Source organism: Euprymna scolopes, chromosome 18 (assembly GCF_053919585.1).
Source record: "Euprymna scolopes isolate OS-2025 chromosome 18, ASM5391958v1, whole genome shotgun sequence".
NCBI lineage: Eukaryota > Metazoa > Mollusca > Cephalopoda > Sepiida > Sepiolidae > Euprymna > Euprymna scolopes.
This window is the reverse complement of record NC_136499.1, coordinates 127,819,489-127,836,639: the sequence shown is the minus strand read 5'-3', so window position 1 is coordinate 127,836,639 and position 17,151 is coordinate 127,819,489. Positions and strand designations below refer to the sequence as shown.

The 17,151-nt window shown below is 35.7% G+C and overlaps 63 non-coding genes and 1 pseudogene across 63 annotated transcripts; all 64 read right to left on the bottom strand.

Annotated features, from left to right (window-relative positions):
• Positions 1-43: 43 nt before the first annotated feature.
• Positions 44-162, bottom strand: LOC145300237 (5S ribosomal RNA). The gene has a single exon (XR_013872469.1). It is a non-coding gene; the product is annotated as a 5S ribosomal RNA (ribosomal RNA).
• A 152-nt stretch (positions 163-314) lies between these two features.
• Positions 315-433, bottom strand: LOC145301228 (5S ribosomal RNA). The gene has a single exon (XR_013873429.1). It is a non-coding gene; the product is annotated as a 5S ribosomal RNA (ribosomal RNA).
• A 151-nt stretch (positions 434-584) lies between these two features.
• LOC145298778 (5S ribosomal RNA) lies at positions 585-703 on the bottom strand. Its single transcript, XR_013871048.1, has one exon. It is a non-coding gene; the product is annotated as a 5S ribosomal RNA (ribosomal RNA).
• A 151-nt stretch (positions 704-854) lies between these two features.
• Positions 855-973, bottom strand: LOC145298777 (5S ribosomal RNA). The gene has a single exon (XR_013871047.1). It is a non-coding gene; the product is annotated as a 5S ribosomal RNA (ribosomal RNA).
• Positions 974-1,124: 151 nt separating this feature from the next.
• LOC145301077 (5S ribosomal RNA) lies at positions 1,125-1,243 on the bottom strand. The gene has a single exon (XR_013873278.1). It is a non-coding gene; the product is annotated as a 5S ribosomal RNA (ribosomal RNA).
• Positions 1,244-1,394: 151 nt separating this feature from the next.
• On the bottom strand, positions 1,395-1,513 carry LOC145300236 (5S ribosomal RNA). The gene has a single exon (XR_013872468.1). It is a non-coding gene; the product is annotated as a 5S ribosomal RNA (ribosomal RNA).
• Positions 1,514-1,664: 151 nt separating this feature from the next.
• On the bottom strand, positions 1,665-1,783 carry LOC145299520 (5S ribosomal RNA). The gene has a single exon (XR_013871774.1). It is a non-coding gene; the product is annotated as a 5S ribosomal RNA (ribosomal RNA).
• A 152-nt stretch (positions 1,784-1,935) lies between these two features.
• LOC145298776 (5S ribosomal RNA) lies at positions 1,936-2,054 on the bottom strand. The gene has a single exon (XR_013871046.1). It is a non-coding gene; the product is annotated as a 5S ribosomal RNA (ribosomal RNA).
• A 151-nt stretch (positions 2,055-2,205) lies between these two features.
• Positions 2,206-2,324, bottom strand: LOC145298775 (5S ribosomal RNA). Its single transcript, XR_013871045.1, has one exon. It is a non-coding gene; the product is annotated as a 5S ribosomal RNA (ribosomal RNA).
• Positions 2,325-2,476: 152 nt separating this feature from the next.
• Positions 2,477-2,595, bottom strand: LOC145298774 (5S ribosomal RNA). The gene has a single exon (XR_013871044.1). It is a non-coding gene; the product is annotated as a 5S ribosomal RNA (ribosomal RNA).
• A 151-nt stretch (positions 2,596-2,746) lies between these two features.
• On the bottom strand, positions 2,747-2,865 carry LOC145298773 (5S ribosomal RNA). Its single transcript, XR_013871043.1, has one exon. It is a non-coding gene; the product is annotated as a 5S ribosomal RNA (ribosomal RNA).
• A 152-nt stretch (positions 2,866-3,017) lies between these two features.
• LOC145299813 (5S ribosomal RNA) lies at positions 3,018-3,136 on the bottom strand. Its single transcript, XR_013872057.1, has one exon. It is a non-coding gene; the product is annotated as a 5S ribosomal RNA (ribosomal RNA).
• Positions 3,137-3,287: 151 nt separating this feature from the next.
• LOC145298772 (5S ribosomal RNA) lies at positions 3,288-3,406 on the bottom strand. Its single transcript, XR_013871042.1, has one exon. It is a non-coding gene; the product is annotated as a 5S ribosomal RNA (ribosomal RNA).
• A 151-nt stretch (positions 3,407-3,557) lies between these two features.
• On the bottom strand, positions 3,558-3,676 carry LOC145300235 (5S ribosomal RNA). Its single transcript, XR_013872467.1, has one exon. It is a non-coding gene; the product is annotated as a 5S ribosomal RNA (ribosomal RNA).
• A 151-nt stretch (positions 3,677-3,827) lies between these two features.
• Positions 3,828-3,946, bottom strand: LOC145298771 (5S ribosomal RNA). Its single transcript, XR_013871041.1, has one exon. It is a non-coding gene; the product is annotated as a 5S ribosomal RNA (ribosomal RNA).
• Positions 3,947-4,098: 152 nt separating this feature from the next.
• LOC145300127 (5S ribosomal RNA) lies at positions 4,099-4,217 on the bottom strand. The gene has a single exon (XR_013872363.1). It is a non-coding gene; the product is annotated as a 5S ribosomal RNA (ribosomal RNA).
• A 151-nt stretch (positions 4,218-4,368) lies between these two features.
• LOC145298770 (5S ribosomal RNA) lies at positions 4,369-4,487 on the bottom strand. The gene has a single exon (XR_013871040.1). It is a non-coding gene; the product is annotated as a 5S ribosomal RNA (ribosomal RNA).
• Positions 4,488-4,639: 152 nt separating this feature from the next.
• Positions 4,640-4,758, bottom strand: LOC145298769 (5S ribosomal RNA). Its single transcript, XR_013871039.1, has one exon. It is a non-coding gene; the product is annotated as a 5S ribosomal RNA (ribosomal RNA).
• Positions 4,759-4,909: 151 nt separating this feature from the next.
• On the bottom strand, positions 4,910-5,028 carry LOC145298766 (5S ribosomal RNA). Its single transcript, XR_013871037.1, has one exon. It is a non-coding gene; the product is annotated as a 5S ribosomal RNA (ribosomal RNA).
• Positions 5,029-5,179: 151 nt separating this feature from the next.
• Positions 5,180-5,298, bottom strand: LOC145300003 (5S ribosomal RNA). The gene has a single exon (XR_013872243.1). It is a non-coding gene; the product is annotated as a 5S ribosomal RNA (ribosomal RNA).
• A 150-nt stretch (positions 5,299-5,448) lies between these two features.
• LOC145300589 (5S ribosomal RNA) lies at positions 5,449-5,567 on the bottom strand. Its single transcript, XR_013872803.1, has one exon. It is a non-coding gene; the product is annotated as a 5S ribosomal RNA (ribosomal RNA).
• Positions 5,568-5,718: 151 nt separating this feature from the next.
• On the bottom strand, positions 5,719-5,837 carry LOC145298765 (5S ribosomal RNA). Its single transcript, XR_013871036.1, has one exon. It is a non-coding gene; the product is annotated as a 5S ribosomal RNA (ribosomal RNA).
• A 151-nt stretch (positions 5,838-5,988) lies between these two features.
• On the bottom strand, positions 5,989-6,107 carry LOC145298453 (5S ribosomal RNA). The gene has a single exon (XR_013870737.1). It is a non-coding gene; the product is annotated as a 5S ribosomal RNA (ribosomal RNA).
• Positions 6,108-6,258: 151 nt separating this feature from the next.
• On the bottom strand, positions 6,259-6,377 carry LOC145301126 (5S ribosomal RNA). Its single transcript, XR_013873327.1, has one exon. It is a non-coding gene; the product is annotated as a 5S ribosomal RNA (ribosomal RNA).
• Positions 6,378-6,528: 151 nt separating this feature from the next.
• Positions 6,529-6,647, bottom strand: LOC145299471 (5S ribosomal RNA). Its single transcript, XR_013871727.1, has one exon. It is a non-coding gene; the product is annotated as a 5S ribosomal RNA (ribosomal RNA).
• Positions 6,648-6,796: 149 nt separating this feature from the next.
• Positions 6,797-6,915, bottom strand: LOC145300712 (5S ribosomal RNA). Its single transcript, XR_013872924.1, has one exon. It is a non-coding gene; the product is annotated as a 5S ribosomal RNA (ribosomal RNA).
• Positions 6,916-7,066: 151 nt separating this feature from the next.
• On the bottom strand, positions 7,067-7,185 carry LOC145298764 (5S ribosomal RNA). The gene has a single exon (XR_013871035.1). It is a non-coding gene; the product is annotated as a 5S ribosomal RNA (ribosomal RNA).
• A 151-nt stretch (positions 7,186-7,336) lies between these two features.
• On the bottom strand, positions 7,337-7,455 carry LOC145300002 (5S ribosomal RNA). The gene has a single exon (XR_013872242.1). It is a non-coding gene; the product is annotated as a 5S ribosomal RNA (ribosomal RNA).
• Positions 7,456-7,607: 152 nt separating this feature from the next.
• On the bottom strand, positions 7,608-7,726 carry LOC145298763 (5S ribosomal RNA). Its single transcript, XR_013871034.1, has one exon. It is a non-coding gene; the product is annotated as a 5S ribosomal RNA (ribosomal RNA).
• Positions 7,727-7,876: 150 nt separating this feature from the next.
• On the bottom strand, positions 7,877-7,995 carry LOC145300333 (5S ribosomal RNA). Its single transcript, XR_013872561.1, has one exon. It is a non-coding gene; the product is annotated as a 5S ribosomal RNA (ribosomal RNA).
• A 151-nt stretch (positions 7,996-8,146) lies between these two features.
• Positions 8,147-8,265, bottom strand: LOC145300764 (5S ribosomal RNA). The gene has a single exon (XR_013872975.1). It is a non-coding gene; the product is annotated as a 5S ribosomal RNA (ribosomal RNA).
• Positions 8,266-8,409: 144 nt separating this feature from the next.
• Positions 8,410-8,528, bottom strand: LOC145298762 (5S ribosomal RNA). Its single transcript, XR_013871033.1, has one exon. It is a non-coding gene; the product is annotated as a 5S ribosomal RNA (ribosomal RNA).
• A 151-nt stretch (positions 8,529-8,679) lies between these two features.
• On the bottom strand, positions 8,680-8,797 carry LOC145301190 (5S ribosomal RNA). The gene has a single exon (XR_013873391.1). It is a non-coding gene; the product is annotated as a 5S ribosomal RNA (ribosomal RNA).
• Positions 8,798-8,948: 151 nt separating this feature from the next.
• Positions 8,949-9,067, bottom strand: LOC145299584 (5S ribosomal RNA). The gene has a single exon (XR_013871836.1). It is a non-coding gene; the product is annotated as a 5S ribosomal RNA (ribosomal RNA).
• A 151-nt stretch (positions 9,068-9,218) lies between these two features.
• On the bottom strand, positions 9,219-9,338 carry LOC145301160 (5S ribosomal RNA). Its single transcript, XR_013873361.1, has one exon. It is a non-coding gene; the product is annotated as a 5S ribosomal RNA (ribosomal RNA).
• Positions 9,339-9,487: 149 nt separating this feature from the next.
• Positions 9,488-9,607, bottom strand: LOC145300985 (5S ribosomal RNA). Its single transcript, XR_013873189.1, has one exon. It is a non-coding gene; the product is annotated as a 5S ribosomal RNA (ribosomal RNA).
• Positions 9,608-9,756: 149 nt separating this feature from the next.
• On the bottom strand, positions 9,757-9,875 carry LOC145298761 (5S ribosomal RNA). The gene has a single exon (XR_013871032.1). It is a non-coding gene; the product is annotated as a 5S ribosomal RNA (ribosomal RNA).
• Positions 9,876-10,026: 151 nt separating this feature from the next.
• On the bottom strand, positions 10,027-10,145 carry LOC145298760 (5S ribosomal RNA). The gene has a single exon (XR_013871031.1). It is a non-coding gene; the product is annotated as a 5S ribosomal RNA (ribosomal RNA).
• Positions 10,146-10,296: 151 nt separating this feature from the next.
• Positions 10,297-10,415, bottom strand: LOC145301217 (5S ribosomal RNA). The gene has a single exon (XR_013873418.1). It is a non-coding gene; the product is annotated as a 5S ribosomal RNA (ribosomal RNA).
• Positions 10,416-10,567: 152 nt separating this feature from the next.
• Positions 10,568-10,686, bottom strand: LOC145299705 (5S ribosomal RNA). The gene has a single exon (XR_013871953.1). It is a non-coding gene; the product is annotated as a 5S ribosomal RNA (ribosomal RNA).
• Positions 10,687-10,835: 149 nt separating this feature from the next.
• On the bottom strand, positions 10,836-10,953 carry LOC145301292 (5S ribosomal RNA). The gene has a single exon (XR_013873489.1). It is a non-coding gene; the product is annotated as a 5S ribosomal RNA (ribosomal RNA).
• Positions 10,954-11,102: 149 nt separating this feature from the next.
• LOC145298759 (5S ribosomal RNA) lies at positions 11,103-11,221 on the bottom strand. Its single transcript, XR_013871030.1, has one exon. It is a non-coding gene; the product is annotated as a 5S ribosomal RNA (ribosomal RNA).
• A 149-nt stretch (positions 11,222-11,370) lies between these two features.
• On the bottom strand, positions 11,371-11,489 carry LOC145300066 (5S ribosomal RNA). Its single transcript, XR_013872302.1, has one exon. It is a non-coding gene; the product is annotated as a 5S ribosomal RNA (ribosomal RNA).
• A 149-nt stretch (positions 11,490-11,638) lies between these two features.
• Positions 11,639-11,757, bottom strand: LOC145298758 (5S ribosomal RNA). The gene has a single exon (XR_013871029.1). It is a non-coding gene; the product is annotated as a 5S ribosomal RNA (ribosomal RNA).
• A 151-nt stretch (positions 11,758-11,908) lies between these two features.
• LOC145298757 (5S ribosomal RNA) lies at positions 11,909-12,027 on the bottom strand. Its single transcript, XR_013871028.1, has one exon. It is a non-coding gene; the product is annotated as a 5S ribosomal RNA (ribosomal RNA).
• Positions 12,028-12,178: 151 nt separating this feature from the next.
• Positions 12,179-12,297, bottom strand: LOC145301215 (5S ribosomal RNA). The gene has a single exon (XR_013873416.1). It is a non-coding gene; the product is annotated as a 5S ribosomal RNA (ribosomal RNA).
• Positions 12,298-12,448: 151 nt separating this feature from the next.
• Positions 12,449-12,567, bottom strand: LOC145298755 (5S ribosomal RNA). Its single transcript, XR_013871026.1, has one exon. It is a non-coding gene; the product is annotated as a 5S ribosomal RNA (ribosomal RNA).
• Positions 12,568-12,716: 149 nt separating this feature from the next.
• Positions 12,717-12,835, bottom strand: LOC145299892 (5S ribosomal RNA). The gene has a single exon (XR_013872134.1). It is a non-coding gene; the product is annotated as a 5S ribosomal RNA (ribosomal RNA).
• A 151-nt stretch (positions 12,836-12,986) lies between these two features.
• LOC145300745 (5S ribosomal RNA) lies at positions 12,987-13,105 on the bottom strand. Its single transcript, XR_013872956.1, has one exon. It is a non-coding gene; the product is annotated as a 5S ribosomal RNA (ribosomal RNA).
• A 148-nt stretch (positions 13,106-13,253) lies between these two features.
• On the bottom strand, positions 13,254-13,372 carry LOC145300234 (5S ribosomal RNA). The gene has a single exon (XR_013872466.1). It is a non-coding gene; the product is annotated as a 5S ribosomal RNA (ribosomal RNA).
• Positions 13,373-13,523: 151 nt separating this feature from the next.
• On the bottom strand, positions 13,524-13,642 carry LOC145300616 (5S ribosomal RNA). Its single transcript, XR_013872830.1, has one exon. It is a non-coding gene; the product is annotated as a 5S ribosomal RNA (ribosomal RNA).
• Positions 13,643-13,786: 144 nt separating this feature from the next.
• On the bottom strand, positions 13,787-13,905 carry LOC145298754 (5S ribosomal RNA). Its single transcript, XR_013871025.1, has one exon. It is a non-coding gene; the product is annotated as a 5S ribosomal RNA (ribosomal RNA).
• Positions 13,906-14,054: 149 nt separating this feature from the next.
• LOC145298753 (5S ribosomal RNA) lies at positions 14,055-14,173 on the bottom strand. Its single transcript, XR_013871024.1, has one exon. It is a non-coding gene; the product is annotated as a 5S ribosomal RNA (ribosomal RNA).
• A 151-nt stretch (positions 14,174-14,324) lies between these two features.
• Positions 14,325-14,443, bottom strand: LOC145301004 (5S ribosomal RNA). The gene has a single exon (XR_013873207.1). It is a non-coding gene; the product is annotated as a 5S ribosomal RNA (ribosomal RNA).
• Positions 14,444-14,594: 151 nt separating this feature from the next.
• LOC145301323 (5S ribosomal RNA) lies at positions 14,595-14,712 on the bottom strand (annotated as a pseudogene).
• A 151-nt stretch (positions 14,713-14,863) lies between these two features.
• Positions 14,864-14,982, bottom strand: LOC145300840 (5S ribosomal RNA). Its single transcript, XR_013873050.1, has one exon. It is a non-coding gene; the product is annotated as a 5S ribosomal RNA (ribosomal RNA).
• Positions 14,983-15,131: 149 nt separating this feature from the next.
• On the bottom strand, positions 15,132-15,249 carry LOC145301297 (5S ribosomal RNA). The gene has a single exon (XR_013873494.1). It is a non-coding gene; the product is annotated as a 5S ribosomal RNA (ribosomal RNA).
• A 149-nt stretch (positions 15,250-15,398) lies between these two features.
• Positions 15,399-15,516, bottom strand: LOC145301296 (5S ribosomal RNA). Its single transcript, XR_013873493.1, has one exon. It is a non-coding gene; the product is annotated as a 5S ribosomal RNA (ribosomal RNA).
• Positions 15,517-15,665: 149 nt separating this feature from the next.
• Positions 15,666-15,784, bottom strand: LOC145298752 (5S ribosomal RNA). Its single transcript, XR_013871023.1, has one exon. It is a non-coding gene; the product is annotated as a 5S ribosomal RNA (ribosomal RNA).
• A 150-nt stretch (positions 15,785-15,934) lies between these two features.
• LOC145298791 (5S ribosomal RNA) lies at positions 15,935-16,053 on the bottom strand. The gene has a single exon (XR_013871061.1). It is a non-coding gene; the product is annotated as a 5S ribosomal RNA (ribosomal RNA).
• Positions 16,054-16,204: 151 nt separating this feature from the next.
• LOC145301299 (5S ribosomal RNA) lies at positions 16,205-16,323 on the bottom strand. The gene has a single exon (XR_013873496.1). It is a non-coding gene; the product is annotated as a 5S ribosomal RNA (ribosomal RNA).
• A 152-nt stretch (positions 16,324-16,475) lies between these two features.
• LOC145299556 (5S ribosomal RNA) lies at positions 16,476-16,594 on the bottom strand. The gene has a single exon (XR_013871808.1). It is a non-coding gene; the product is annotated as a 5S ribosomal RNA (ribosomal RNA).
• A 149-nt stretch (positions 16,595-16,743) lies between these two features.
• LOC145298751 (5S ribosomal RNA) lies at positions 16,744-16,862 on the bottom strand. The gene has a single exon (XR_013871022.1). It is a non-coding gene; the product is annotated as a 5S ribosomal RNA (ribosomal RNA).
• Positions 16,863-17,011: 149 nt separating this feature from the next.
• LOC145298750 (5S ribosomal RNA) lies at positions 17,012-17,130 on the bottom strand. Its single transcript, XR_013871021.1, has one exon. It is a non-coding gene; the product is annotated as a 5S ribosomal RNA (ribosomal RNA).
• Positions 17,131-17,151: the final 21 nt, after the last annotated feature.

The window sequence follows — 17,151 nt, the reverse complement described above, 5'->3', positions numbered from 1 at the left end:
ATCGAACGCATTTTTATGAGTTTTTCCAAAAATTCAGGGGAAATGCTTACAGCACCTGGTATTCCCAAGCGGTCACCCATCTAAGTACTGACCAGGCTCTACGTTGCTTAACTTCGGGGATCGGACGAGAACCGGTTTTTTCAACGTGATATGGCCGTAAGCGAAGACGTGCCATAATTTTAACTATTACAATTTCAATATTTATTTACCAAATCTGATAATGTAATGATATTTTGTTTTTTGTTTTTTTATCTAATATTTTACATTAAAATCGAACGCATTTTTATGAGTTTTTGCCAAAAATTCAGGGGAAATGCTTACAGCACCTGGTATTCCCAAGCGGTCACCCATCTAAGTACTGACCAGGCTCTACGTTGCTTAACTTCAGGGATCGGCCGAGAACCGGTGTTTACAACGTGATATGGCCGTAACCGAAGACGTGCCATAATTTTAACTATTACAATTTTAATATTTATTTACCAAATCTGATAATGTAATGATATTTTGTTTTTTGTTTTTTTATCTAATATTTTACATTAAAATCGAACGCATTTTTATGAGTTTTTCCAAAAATTCAGGGGAAATGCTTACAGCACCTGGTATTCCCAAGCGGTCACCCATCTAAGTACTGACCAGGCTCTACGTTGCTTAACTTCGGGGATCGGACGAGAACCGGTGTTTTCAACGTGATATGGCCGTAAGCGAAGACGTGCCATAATTTTAACTATTAAAATTTCAATATTTATTTACCAAATCTGATAATGTAATGATATTTTGTTTTTTGTTTTTTTATCTAATATTTTACATTAAAATCGAACGCATTTTTATGAGTTTTTCCAAAAATTCAGGGGAAATGCTTACAGCACCTGGTATTCCCAAGCGGTCACCCATCTAAGTACTGACCAGGCTCTACGTTGCTTAACTTCGGGGATCGGACGAGAACCGGTGTTTTCAACGTGATATGGCCGTAAGCGAAGACGTGCCATAATTTTAACTATTACAATTTCAATATTTATTTACCAAATCTGATAATGTAATGATATTTTGTTTTTTGTTTTTTTATCTAATATTTTACATTAAAATCGAACGCATTTTTATGAGTTTTTCCAAAAATTCAGGGGAAATGCTTACAGCACCTGGTATTCCCAAGCGGTCACCAATCTAAGTACTGACCAGGCTCTACGTTGCTTAACTTCGGGGATCGGACGAGAACCGATGTTTTCAACGTGATATGGCCGTAAGCGAAGACGTGCCATAATTTTAACTATTACAATTTCAATATTTATTTACCAAATCTGATAATGTAATGATATTTTGTTTTTTGTTTTTTTATCTAATATTTTACATTAAAATCGAACGCATTTTTATGAGTTTTTCCAAAAATTCAGGGGAAATGCTTACAGCACCTGGTATTCCCAAGCGGTCACCCATCTAAGTACTGACCAGGCTCTACGTTGCTTAACTTCGGGGATCGGACGAGAACCGGTTTTTTCAACGTGATATGGCCGTAAGCGAAGACGTGCCATAATTTTAACTATTACAATTTCAATATTTATTTACCAAATCTGATAATGTAATGATATTTTGTTTTTTGTTTTTTTATCTAATATTTTACATTAAAATCGAACGCATTTTTATGAGTTTTTCCAAAAATTCAGGGGAAATGCTTACAGCACCTGATATTCCCAAGCGGTCACCCATCTAAGTACTGACCAGGCTCTACGTTGCTTAACTTCGGGGATCGGACGAGAACCGGTGTTTTCAACGTGATATGGCCGTAAGCGAAGACGTGCCATAATTTTAACTATTACAATTTCAATATTTATTTACCAAATCTGATAATGTAATAATATTTTGTTTTTTGTTTTTGTTATCTAATATTTTACATTAAAATCGAACGCATTTTTATGAGTTTTTCCAAAAATTCAGGGGAAATGCTTACAGCACCTGGTATTCCCAAGCGGTCACCCATCTAAGTACTGACCAGGCTCTACGTTGCTTAACTTCGGGGATCGGACGAGAACCGGTGTTTTCAACGTGATATGGCCGTAAGCGAAGACGTGCCATAATTTTAACTATTACAATTTCAATATTTATTTACCAAATCTGATAATGTAATGATATTTTGTTTTTTGTTTTTTTATCTAATATTTTACATTAAAATCGAACGCATTTTTATGAGTTTTTCCAAAAATTCAGGGGAAATGCTTACAGCACCTGGTATTCCCAAGCGGTCACCCATCTAAGTACTGACCAGGCTCTACGTTGCTTAACTTCGGGGATCGGACGAGAACCGGTGTTTTCAACGTGATATGGCCGTAAGCGAAGACGTGCCATAATTTTAACTATTACAATTTCAATATTTATTTACCAAATCTGATAATGTAATGATATTTTGTTTTTTGTTTTTGTTATCTAATATTTTACATTAAAATCGAACGCATTTTTATGAGTTTTTCCAAAAATTCAGGGGAAATGCTTACAGCACCTGGTATTCCCAAGCGGTCACCCATCTAAGTACTGACCAGGCTCTACGTTGCTTAACTTCGGGGATCGGACGAGAACCGGTGTTTTCAACGTGATATGGCCGTAAGCGAAGACGTGCCATAATTTTAACTATTACAATTTCAATATTTATTTACCAAATCTGATAATGTAATGATATTTTGTTTTTTGTTTTTTTATCTAATATTTTACATTAAAATCGAACGCATTTTTATGAGTTTTTCCAAACATTCAGGGGAAATGCTTACAGCACCTGGTATTCCCAAGCGGTCACCCATCTAAGTACTGACCAGGCTCTACGTTGCTTAACTTCGGGGATCGGACGAGAACCGGTGTTTTCAACGTGATATGGCCGTAAGCGAAGACGTGCCATAATTTTAACTATTACAATTTCAATATTTATTTACCAAATCTGATAATGTAATGATATTTTGTTTTTTGTTTTTGTTATCTAATATTTTACATTAAAATCGAACGCATTTTTATGAGTTTTTCCAAAAATTCAGGGGAAATGCTTACAGTACCTGGTATTCCCAAGCGGTCACCCATCTAAGTACTGACCAGGCTCTACGTTGCTTAACTTCGGGGATCGGACGAGAACCGGTGTTTTCAACGTGATATGGCCGTAAGCGAAGACGTGCCATAATTTTAACTATTACAATTTCAAAATTTATTTACCAAATCTGATAATGTAATGATATTTTGTTTTTTGTTTTTTTATCTAATATTTTACATTAAAATCGAACGCATTTTTATGAGTTTTTCCAAACATTCAGGGGAAATGCTTACAGCACCTGGTATTCCCAAGCGGTCACCCATCTAAGTACTGACCAGGCTCTACGTTGCTTAACTTCGGGGATCGGACGAGAACCGGTGTTTTCAACGTGATATGGCCGTAAGCGAAGACGTGCCATAATTTTAACTATTACAATTTCAATATTTATTTACCAAATCTGATAATGTAATGATATTTTGTTTTTTGTTTTTTTATCTAATATTTTACATTAAAATCGAACGCATTTTTATGAGTTTTTCCAAAAATTCAGGGGAAATGCTTACAGCACCTGGTATTCCCAAGCGGTCACCCATCTAAGTACTGACCAGGCTCTACGTTGCTTAACTTCGGGGATCGGACGAGAACCGGTTTTTTCAACGTGATATGGCCGTAAGCGAAGACGTGCCATAATTTTAACTATTACAATTTCAATATTTATTTACCAAATCTGATAATGTAATGATATTTTGTTTTTTGTTTTTTTATCTAATATTTTACATTAAAATCGAACGCATTTTTATGAGTTTTTCCAAAAATTCAGGGGAAATGCTTACAGCACCTGGTATTCCCAAGCGGTCACCCATCTAAGTACTGACCAGGCTCTACGTTGCTTAACTTCGGGGATCGGACGAGAACCGGTGTTTTCAACGTGATATGGCCGTAAGCGAAGACGTGCCATAATTTTAACTATTACAATTTCAATATTTATTTACCAAATCTGATAATGTAATAATATTTTGTTTTTTGTTTTTGTTATCTAATATTTTACATTAAAATCGAACGCATTTTTATGAGTTTTTCCAAAAATTCAGGGGAAATGCTTACAGCACCTGGTATTCCCAAGCGGTCACCCATCTAAGTACTGACCAGGCTCTACGTTGCTTAACTTCGGGGATCGGGCGAGAACCGGTGTTTTCAACGTGATATGGCCGTAAGCGAAGACGTGCCATAATTTTAACTATTACAATTTCAATATTTATTTACCAAATCTGATAATGTAATGATATTTTGTTTTTTGTTTTTTTATCTAATATTTTACATTAAAATCGAACGCATTTTTATGAGTTTTTCCAAAAATTCAGGGGAAATGCTTACAGCACCTGGTATTCCCAAGCGGTCACCCATCTAAGTACTGACCAGGCTCTACGTTGCTTAACTTCGGGGATCGGACGAGAACCGGTGTTTTCAACGTGATATGGCCGTAAGCGAAGACGTGCCATAATTTTAACTATTACAATTTCAATATTTATTTACCAAATCTGATAATGTAATGATATTTTGTTTTTTGTTTTTGTTATCTAATATTTTACATTAAAATCGAACGCATTTTTATGAGTTTTTCCAAAAATTCAGGGGAAATGCTTACAGCACCTGGTATTCCCAAGCGGTCACCCATCTAAGTACTGACCAGGCTCTACGTTGCTTAACTTCGGGGATCGGACGAGAACCGGTGTTTTCAACGTGATATGGCCGTAAGCGAAGACGTGCCATAATTTTAACTATTACAATTTCAATATTTATTTACCAAATCTGATAATGTAATGATATTTTGTTTTTTGTTTTTTTATCTAATATTTTACATTAAAATCGAACGCATTTTTATGAGTTTTTCCAAACATTCAGGGGAAATGCTTACAGCACCTGGTATTCCCAAGCGGTCACCCATCTAAGTACTGACCAGGCTCTACGTTGCTTAACTTCGGGGATCGGACGAGAACCGGTGTTTTCAACGTGATATGGCCGTAAGCGAAGACGTGCCATAATTTTAACTATTACAATTTCAATATTTATTTACCAAATCTGATAATGTAATGATATTTTGTTTTTTGTTTTTTTATCTAATATTTTACATTAAAATCGAACGCATTTTTATGAGTTTTTCCAAAAATTCAGGGGAAATGCTTACAGCACCTGGTATTCCCAAGCGGTCACCCATCTAAGTACTGACCAGGCTCTACGTTGCTTAACTTCGGGGATCGGACGAGAACCGATGTTTTCAACGTGATATGGCCGTAAGCGAAGACGTGCCATAATTTTAACTATTACAATTTCAATATTTATTTACCATATCTGATAATTTAAGGATACTTTATCTGTTTTTTTTTACCTAATATTTTACATTAAAATCGAACGCATTTTTATGAGTTTTTCCAAAAATTCAGGGGAAATGCTTACAGCACCTGGTATTCCCAAGCGGTCACCCATCTAAGTACTGACCAGGCTCTACGTTGCTTAACTTCGGGGATCGGACGAGAACCGGTGTTTTCAACGTGATATGGCCGCAAGGGAAGACGTGTCATAATTTTAACTATTACAATTTCAATATTTATTTACCAAATCTGATAATGTAATGATATTTTGTTTTTTGTTTTTTTATCTAATATTTTACATTAAAATCGAACGCATTTTTATGAGTTTTTCCAAAAATTCAGGGGAAATGCTTACAGCACCTGGTATTCCCAAGCGGTCACCCATCTAAGTACTGACCAGGCTCTACGTTGCTTAACTTCGGGGATCGGACGAGAACCGGTGTTTTCAACGTGATATGGCCGTAAGCGAAGACGTGCCATAATTTTAACTATTACAATTTCAATATTTATTTACCCAATCTGATAATGTAATGATATTTTGTTTTTTGTTTTTTTATCTAATATTTTACATTAAAATCGAACGCATTTTTATGAGTTTTTCCAAAAATTCAGGGGAAATGCTTACAGCACCTGGTATTCCCAAGCGGTCACCCATCCAAGTACTGACCAGGCTCTACGTTGCTTAACTTCGGGGATCGGACGAGAACCGGTGTTTTCAACGTGATATGGCCGTAAGCGAAGACGTGCCATAATTTTAACTATTACAATTTAAAAATTTATTTACCAAATCTGATAATGTAATGATATTTTGTTTTTTGTTTTTTTATCTAATATTTTACATTAAAATCGAACGCATTTTTATGAGTTTTTCCAAAAATCCAGGGGAAATGCTTACAGCATCTGGTATTCCCAAGCGGTCACCCATCTAAGTACTGACCAGGCTCTACGTTGCTTAACTTCGGGGATCGGACGAGAATCGGTGTTTTCAACGTGATATGGCCGTAAGCGAAGACGTGCCATAATTTTAACTATTACAATTTCAATATTTATTTACCAAATCTGATAATGTAATGATATTTTGTTTTTTGTTTTTTTATCTAATATTTTACATTAAAATCGAACGCATTTTTATGAGTTTTTCCAAAAATTCAGGGGAAATGCTTACAGCACCTGGTATTCCCAAGCGGTCACCCATCTCAGTACTGACCAGGCTCTACGTTGCTTAACTTCGGGGATCGGAAGAGAACCGGTGTTTTCAACGTGATATGGCCGTAAGCGAAGAATTGCCATAATTTTAACTATTACAATTTCAATATTTATTTACCAAATCTGATAATTTAATGATACTTTATTTGTTTTTTTTACCTAATATTTTACATTAAAATCGAACGCATTTTTATGAGTTTTTCCAAAAATTCAGGGGAAATGCTTACAGCACCTGGTATTCCCAAGCGGTCACGCATCTAAGTACTGACCAGGCTCTACGTTGCTTAACTTCGGGGATCGGACGAGAACCGGTGTTTTCAACGTGATATGGCCGTAAGCGAAGACGTGCCATAATTTTAACTATTACAATTTCAATATTTATTTACCAAATCTGATAATGTAATGATATTTTGTTTTTTGTTTTTTTATCTAATATTTTACATTAAAATCGAACGCATTTTTATGAGTTTTTCCAAAAATTCAGGGGAAATGCTTACAGCACCTGGTATTCCCAAGCGGTCACCCATCTAAGTACTGACCAGGCTCTACGTTGCTTAACTTCGGGGATCGGACGAGAACCGGTGTTTTCAACGTGATATGGCCGTAAGCGAAGACGTGCCATAATTTTAACTATTACAATTTCAATATTTATTTACCAAATCTGATAATGTAATGATATTTTGTTTTTTGTTTTTTTATCTAATATTTTACATTAAAATCGAACGAATTTTTATGAGTTTTTCCAAAAATTCAGGGGAAATGCTTACAGCACCTGGTATTCCCAAGCGGTCACCCATCTAAGTACTGACCAGGCTCTACGTTGCTTAACTTCGGGGATCGGACGAGAACCGATGTTTTCAACGTGATATGGCCGTAAGCGAAGACGTGCCATAATTTTAACTATTACAATTTTAATATTTATTTACCAAATCTGATAAAGTAATGATATTTTGTTTTTTGTTTTTTTTATCTAATATTTTACATTAAAATCGAACGCATTTTTATGAGTTTTTCCAAAAATTCAGGGGAAATGCTTACAGCACCTGGTATTCCCAAGCGGTCACCCATCTAAGTACTGACCAGGCTCTACGTTGCTTAACTTCGGGGATCGGACGAGAACCGGTGTTTTCAACGTGATATGGCCGTAAGCGAAGACGTGCCATAATTTTAACTATTACAATTTCAATATTTATTTACCAAATCTGATAATTTAAGGATACTTTATTTGTTTTTTTTTACCTAATATTTTACATTAAAATCGAACGCATTTTTATGAGTTTTTCCAATAATTCAGGGGAAATGCTTACAGCACCTGGTATTCCCAAGCGGTCACCCATCTAAGTACTGACCAGGCTCTAAGTTGCTTAACTTCGGGGATCGGACGAGAACCGGTGTTTTCAACGTGATATGGCCGTAAGCGAAGACGTGCCATAATTTTAACTATTACAATTTCAATATTTATTTACCAAATCTGATAATGTAATGATATTTAGTTTTTTGTTTTTTTATCTAATATTTTACATTAAAATCGAACGCATTTTTATGAGTTTTTCCAAAAATTCAGGGGAAATGCTTACAGCACCTGGTATTCCCAAGCGGTCACCCATCTAAGTACTGACCAGGCTCTACGTTGCTTAACTTCAGGGATCAGACGAGAACCGGTGTTTTCATCGTGATATGGCCGTAAGCGACGACGTGCCATAATTTTAACTATTACAATTTCAATATTTATTTACCAAATCTTATAATGTAATGATATTTTGTTTTTTTATCTAATATTTTACATTAAAATCGAATGCATTTTTATGAGTTTTTCCAAAAATTCAGGGGAAATGCTTACAGCACCTGGTATTCCCAAGCGGTCACCCATCTAAGTACTGACCAGGCTCTACGTTGCTTAACTTCGGGGATCGGACGAGAACCGGTGTTTTCAACGTGATATGGCCGTAAGCGAAGACGTGCCATAATTTTAACTATTACAATTTCAATATTTATTTACCAAATCTGATAATGTAATGATATTTTGTTTTTTGTTTTTTTATCTAATATTTTACATTAAAATCGAACGCATTTTTATGAGTTTTTCCAAAAATTCAGGGGAAATGCTTACAGCACCTGGTATTCCCAAGCGGTCACCCATCTAAGTACTGACCAGGCTCTACGTTGCTTAACTTCGGGGATGGACGAGAACCGGTGTTTTCAACGTGATATGGCCGTAAGCGAAGACGTGCCATAATTTTAACTATTACAATTTCAATATTTATTTACCAAATCTGATAATGTTATGATATTTTGTTTTTTGTTTTTTTATCTAATATTTTACATTAAAATCGAACGCATTTTTATGAGTTTTTCCAAAAATTCAGGGGAAATGCTTACAACACCTGGTATTCCCAAGCGGTCACCCATCTAAGTACTGACCAGGCTCTACGTTGCTTAACTTCGGGGATCGGACGAGAACCGGTGTTTTCAACGTGATATGGCCGTAAGCAAAGACGTGCCATAATTTTAACTATTACAATTTCAATATTTATTTACCAAATCTGATAATGTAATGATATTTTGTTTTTTGTTTTTTTATCTAATATTTTACATTAAAATCGAACGCATTTTTACGAGTTTTTCCAAAAATTCAGGGGAAATGCGTACAGCACCTGGTATTCCCAAGCGGTCACCCATCTCAGTACTGACCAGGCTCTACGTTGCTTAACTTCGGGGGATCGGACGAGAACCGGTGTTTTCAACGTGATATAGCCGTAAGCGACGAATTGCCATAATTTTAACTATTACAATTTCAATATTTATTTACCAAATCTGATAATTTAATGATACTTTATTTGTTTTTTTTACCTAATATTTTACATTAAAACCGAACGCATTTTTATGAGTTTTTCCAGAAATTCAGGGGAAATGCTTACAGCACCTGGTATTCCCAAGCGGTCACCCATCTCAGTACTGACCAGGCTCTACGTTGCTTAACTTCGGGGGATCGGACGAGAACCGGTGTTTTCAAAGTGATATGGCCGTAAGCGAAGAAGTGCGATAATTTTAACTATTACAATTTCAATATTTATTTACCAAATCTGATAATTTAATGATACATTATTTGGATTTTTTACCTAATATTTTACATTAAAATCGAACGCATTTTTATGAGTTTCTCCAAAAATTCAGGGAAAATGCTTACAGCACCTGGTATTCCCAAGCGGTCACCCATCTAAGTACTGACCAGGCTCTACGTTGCTTAACTTCGGGGATCGGACGAGAACCGGTGTTTTCAACGTGATATGGCCGTAAGCGGAGACGTGCCATAATTTTAACTATTACAATTTCAATATTTATTTACCAAATCTGATAATGTAATGATATTTTGTTTTTTGTTTTTTCATCTAATATTTTACACTAAAATCGAACGCATTTTTATGAGTTTTTCCAAAAATTCAGGGGAAATGCTTACAGCACCTGGTATTCCCAAGCGGTCACCCATCTAAGTACTGACCAGGCTCTACGTTGCTTAACTTCGGGGATCGGACGAGAACCGGTGTTTTCAACGTGATATGGCCGTAAGCGAAGACGTGCCATAATTTTAACTATTACAATTTCAATATTTATTTACCAAATCTGATAATGTAATGATATTTTGTTTTTTGTTTTTTTATCTAATATTTTACATTAAAATCGAACGCATTTTTATGAGTTTTTCCAAAAATTCAGGGGAAATGCTTACAGCACCTAGTAATCCCAAGCGGTCACCCATCTAAATACTGACCAGGCTCTACGTTGCTTAACTTCGGGGATCGGACGAGAACCGGTGTTTTCAACGTGATATGGCCGTAAGCGAAGACGTGCCATAATTTTAACTATTACAATTTCAATATTTATTTACCAAATCTGATAATGTAATGATATTTTGTTTTTTGTTTTTGTTATCTAATATTTTACATTAAAATCGAACGCATTTTTATGAGTTTTTCCAAAAATTCAGGGGAAATGCTTACAGCACCTGGTATTCCCAAGCGGTCACCCATCTAAGTACTGACCAGGCTCTACGTTGCTTATCTTCGGGGATCGGACGAGAACCGGTGTTTTCAACGTGATATGGCCGTAAGCGAAGAAGTGCCATAATTTTAACTATTACAATTTCAATATTTATTTACCAAATCTGATAATTTAATGATACTTTATTTGTTTTTTTTACCTAATATTTTACATTAAAATCGAACGCATTTTTATGAGTTTTTCCAAAAATTCAGGGGAAATGCTTACAGCACCTGGTATTCCCAAGCGGTCAACCATCTAAGTACTGACCAGGCTCTACGTTGCTTAACTTCGGGGATGGACGAGAACCGGTGTTTTCAACGTGATATGGCCGTAAGCGAAGACGTGCCATAATTTTAACTATTACAATTTCAATATTTATTTACCAAATCTGATAATTTAATGATACTTTATTTGTTTTTTTTACCTAATATTTTACATTAAAATCGAACGCATTTTTATGAGTTTTTCCAAAAATTCAGGGGAAATGCTTACAGCACCTGGTATTCCCAAGCGGTCACCCATCTAAGTACTGACCAGGCTCTACGTTGCTTAACTTCGGGGATCGGACGAGAACCGGTGTTTTCAACGTGATATGGCCGTAAGCGAAGACGTGCCATAATTTTAACTATTACAATTTCAATATTTATTTACCAAATCTGATAATTTAATGATACTCTATTTGTTTTTTTTACCTAATATTTTACATTAAAATCGAACGCATTTTTATGAGTTTTTCCAAAAATTCAGGGGAAATGCGTACAGCACCTGGTATTCCCAAGCGGTCACCCATCTAAGTACTGACCAGGCTCTACGTTGCTTAACTTCGGGGATCGGACGAGAACCGGTGTTTTCAACGTGATATGGCCGTAAGCGAAGAAGTGCGATAATTTTAACTATTACAATTTCAATATTTATTTACCAAATCTGATAATTTAATGATACATTATTTGGATTTTTTACCTAATATTTTACATTAAAATCGAACGCATTTTTATGAGTTTCTCCAAAAATTCAGGGAAAATGCTTACAGCACCTGGTATTCCCAAGCGGTCACCCATCTAAGTACTGACCAGGCTCTACGTTGCTTAACTTCGGGGATCGGACGAGAACCGGTGTTTTCAACGTGATATGGCCGTAAGCGGAGACGTGCCATAATTTTAACTATTACAATTTCAATATTTATTTACCAAATCTGATAATGTAATGATATTTTGTTTTTTGTTTTTTCATCTAATATTTTACACTAAAATCGAACGCATTTTTATGAGTTTTTCCAAAAATTCAGGGGAAATGCTTACAGCACCTGGTATTCCCAAGCGGTCACCCATCTAAGTACTGACCAGGCTCTACGTTGCTTAACTTCGGGGATCGGACGAGAACCGGTGTTTTCAACGTGATATGGCCGTAAGCGAAGACGTGCCATAATTTTAACTATTACAATTTCAATATTTATTTACCAAATCTGATAATGTAATGATATTTTGTTTTTTGTTTTTTTATCTAATATTTTACATTAAAATCGAACGCATTTTTATGAGTTTTTCCAAAAATTCAGGGGAAATGCTTACAGCACCTAGTAATCCCAAGCGGTCACCCATCTAAATACTGACCAGGCTCTACGTTGCTTAACTTCGGGGATCGGACGAGAACCGGTGTTTTCAACGTGATATGGCCGTAAGCGAAGACGTGCCATAATTTTAACTATTACAATTACAATATTTATTTACCAAATCTGATAATGTAATGATATTTTGTTTTTTGTTTTTTTATCTAATATTTTACATTAAAATCGAACGCATTTTTATGAGTTTTTCCAAAAATTCAGGGGAAATGCTTACAGCACCTGGTATTCCCAAGCGGTCACCCATCTAAGTACTGACCAGGCTCTACGTTGCTTAACTTCGGGGATCGGACGAGAACCGGTGTTTTCAACGTGATATGGCCGTAAGCGAAGAAGTGCCATAATTTTAACTATTACAATTTCAATATTTATTTACCAAATCTGATAATTTAATGATACTTTATTTGTTTTTTTTACCTAATATTTTACATTAAAATCGAACGCATTTTTATGAGTTTTTCCAAAAATTCAGGGGAAATGCTTACAGCACCTGGTATTCCCAAGCGGTCAACCATCTAAGTACTGACCAGGCTCTACGTTGCTTAACTTCGGGGATCGGACGAGAACCGGTGTTTTCAACGTGATATGGCCGTAAGCGAAGACGTGCCATAATTTTAACTATTACAATTTCAATATTTATTTACCAAATCTGATAATGTAATGATATTTTGTTTTTTGTTTTTTTATCTAATATTTTACATTAAAATCGAACGCATTTTTATGAGTTTTTCCAAAAATTCAGGGGAAATGCTTACAGAACCTGGTATTCCCAAGCGGTCACCCATCTAAGTACTGACCAGGCTCTACGTTGCTTAACTTCGGGGATCGGACGAGAACCGGTGGTTTCAACGTGATATGGCCGTAAGCGAAGAAGTGCCATAATTTTAACTATTACAATTTCAATATTTATTTACCAAATCTGATAATTTAATGATACTTTATTTGTTTTTTTACCTAATATTTTACATTAAAATCGAACGCATTTTTATGAGTTTTTCCAAAAATTCAGGGGAAATGCTTACAGCACCTGGTATTCCCAAGCGGTCACCCATCTAAGTACTGACCAGGCTCTACGTTGCTTAACTTCGGGGATCGGACGAGAACCGGTTTTTTCAACGTGATATGGCCGTAAGCGAAGACGTGCCATAATTTTAACTATTACAATTTCAATATTTATTTACCAAATCTGATAATGTAATGATATTTTGTTTTTTGTTTTTTTATCTAATATTTTACATTAAAATCGAACGCATTTTTATGGGTTTTTCCAAAAATTCAGGGGAAATGCTTACAGCACCTTGTATTCCCAAGCGGTCACCCATCTAAGTACTGACCAGGCTCTACGTTGCTTAACTTCGGGGATCGGACGAGAACCGGTGTTTTCAACGTGATATGGCCGTAAGCGAAGACGTGCCATAATTTTAACTATTACAATTTCAATATTTATTTACCAAATCTGATAATGTAATGATATTTTGTTTTTTTATCTAATATTTTACATTAAAATCGAACGCATTTTTATGAGTTTTTCCAAAAATTCAGGGGAAATGCTTACAGCACCTGGTATTCCCAAGCGGTCACCCATCTAAGTACTGACCAGGCTCTACGTTGCTTAACTTCGGGGATCGGACGAGAACCGGTGTTTTCAACGTGATATGGCCGTAAGCGAAGAAGTGCCATAATTTTAACTATTACAATTTCAATATTTATTTACCAAATCTGATAATTTAATGATACTTTATTTGTTTTTTTTACCTAATATTTTACATTAAAATCGAACGCATTTTTATGAGTTTTTCCAAAAATTCAGGGGAAATGCTTACAGCACCTGGTATTCCCAAGCGGTCACCCATCTAAGTACTGACCAGGCTCTACGTTGCTTAACTTCGGGGATCGGACGAGAACCGGTGTTTTCAACGTGATATGGCCGTAAGCGAAGAAGTGCCATAATTTTAACTATTACAATTTCAATATTTATTTACCAAATCTGATAATGTAATGATATTTTGTTTTTTGTTTTTTTATCTAATATTTTACATTAAAATCGAACGCATTTTTATGAGTTTTTCCAAAAATTCAGGGGAAATTCTTACAGCACCTGGTATTCCCAAGCGGTCACCCATCTAAGTACTGACCAGGCTCTACGTTGCTTAACTTCGGGGATCGGACGAGTACCGGTGTTTTCAACATGATATGGCCGTAAGCGAAGACGTGCCATAATTTTAACTATTACAATTTCAATATTTATTTACCAAATCTGATAATGTAATGATATTTTGTTTTTTGTTTTTTTATCTAATATTTTACATTAAAATCGAACGCATTTTTATGAGTTTTTCCAAAAATTCAGGGGAAATGCTTACAGCACCTGGTATTCCCAAGCGGTCACCCATCTAAGTACTGACCAGGCTCTACGTTGCTTAACTTCGGGGATGGACGAGAACCGGTGTTTTCAACGTGATATGGCCGTAGGCGAAGACGTGCCATAATTTTAACTATTACAATTTCAATATTTATTTACCAAATCTGATAATGTTATGATATTTTGTTTTTTGTTTTTTTATCTAATATTTTACATTAAAATCGAACGCATTTTTATGAGTTTTTCCAAAAATTCAGGGGAAATGCTTAAAACACCTGGTATTCCCAAGCGGTCACCCATCTAAGTACTGACCAGGCTCTACGTTGCTTAACTTCGGGGATCGGACGAGAACCGGTGTTTTCAACGTGATATGGCCGTAAGCGAAGACGTGCCATAATTTTAACTATTACAATTTCAATATTTATTTACCAAATCTGATAATTTAATGATACTCTATTTGTTTTTTTTACCTAATATTTTACATTAAAATCGAACGCATTTTTATGAGTTTTTCCAAAAATTCAGGGGAAATGCGTACAGCACCTGGTATTCCCAAGCGGTCACCCATCTAAGTACTGACCAGGCTCTACGTTGCTTAATTCGGGGATCGGACGAGAACCGGTGTTTTCAACGTGATATGGCCGTAAGCGAAGACGTGCCATAATTTTAACTATTACAATTTCAATATTTATTTACCAAATCTGATAATTTAATGATACTCTATTTGTTTTTTTTACCTAATATTTTACATTAAAATCGAACGCATTTTTCTGAGTTTTTCCAAAAATTCAGGGGAAATGCGTACAGCACCTGGTATTCCCAAGCGGTCACCCATCTAAGTACTGACCAGGCTCTACGTTGCTTAATTCGGGGATCGGACGAGAACCGGTGTTTTCAACGTGATATGGCCGTAAGCGAAGAAGTGCGATAATTTTAACTATTACAATTTCAATATTTATTTACCAAATCTGATAATTTAATGATACATTATTTGGATTTTTTACCTAATATTTTACATTAAAATCGAACGCATTTTTATGAGTTTCTCCAAAAATTCAGGAAAAATGCTTACAGCACCTGGTATTCCCAAGCGGTCACCCATCTAAGTACTGACCAGGCTCTACGTTGCTTAACTTCGGGGATCGGACGAGAACCGGTGTTTTCAACGTGATATGGCCGTAAGCGGAGACGTGCCATAATTTTAACTATTACAATTTCAATATTTATTTACCAAATCTGATAATGTAATGATATTTTGTTTTTTGTTTTTCATCTAATATTTTACACTAAAATCGAACGCATTTTTATGAGTTTTTCCAAAAATTCAGGGGAAATGCTTACAGCACCTGGTATTCCCAAGTGGTCACCCATCTAAGTACTGACCAGGCTCTACGTTGCTTAACTTCGGGGATCGGACGAGAACCGGTGTTTTCAACGTGATATGGCCGTAAGCGAAGACGTGCCATAATTTTAACTATTACAATTTCAATATTTATTTACCAAATCTGATAATGTAATGATATTTTGTTTTTTGTTTTTTTATCTAATATTTTACATTAAAATCGAACGCATTTTTATGAGTTTTTCCAAAAATTCAGGGGAAATGCTTAAAGCACCTGGTAATCCCAAGCGGTCACCCATCTAAATACTGACCAGGCTCTACGTTGCTTAACTTCGGGGATCGGACGAGAACCGGTGTTTTCAACGTGATATGGCCGTAAGCGAAGACGTGCCATAATTTTAACTATTACAATTTCAATATTTATTTACCAAATCTGATAATGTAATGATATTTTGTTTTTTGTTTTTGTTATCTAATATTTTACATTAAAATCGAACGCATTTTTATGAGTTTTTCCAAAAATTCAGGGGAAATGCTTACAGCACCTGGTATTCCCAAGCGGTCACCCATCTAAGTACTGACCAGGCTCTACGTTGCTTAACTTCGGGGATCGGACGAGAACCGGTGGTTTCAACGTGATATGGCCGTAAGCGAAGAAGTGCCATAATTTTAACTATTACAATTTCAATATTTATTTACCAAATCTGATAATTTAATGATACTTTATTTGTTTTTTTTACCTAATATTTTACATTAAAATCGAACGCATTTTTATGAGTTTTTCCAAAAATTCAGGGGAAATGCTTACAGCACCTGGTATTCCCAAGCGGTCACCCATCTAAGTACTGACCAGGCTCTACGTTGCTTAACTTCGGGGATCGGACGAGAACCGGTGTTTTCAACGTGATATGGCCGTAAGCGAAGAAGTGCCATAATTTTAACTATTACAATTTCAATATTTATTTACCAAATCTGATAATTTAATGATACTTTATTTGTTTTTTTTACCTAATATTTTACATTAAAATCGAACGCATTTTTATGAGTTTTTCCAAAAATTCAGGGGAAATGCTTACAGCACCTGGTATTCCCAAGCGGTCACCCATCTAAGTACTGACCAGGCTCTACGTTGCTTAACTTCGGGGATCGGACGAGAACCGGTGTTTTCAACGTGATATGGCCGTAAGCGAAGAAGTGCCATAATTTTAA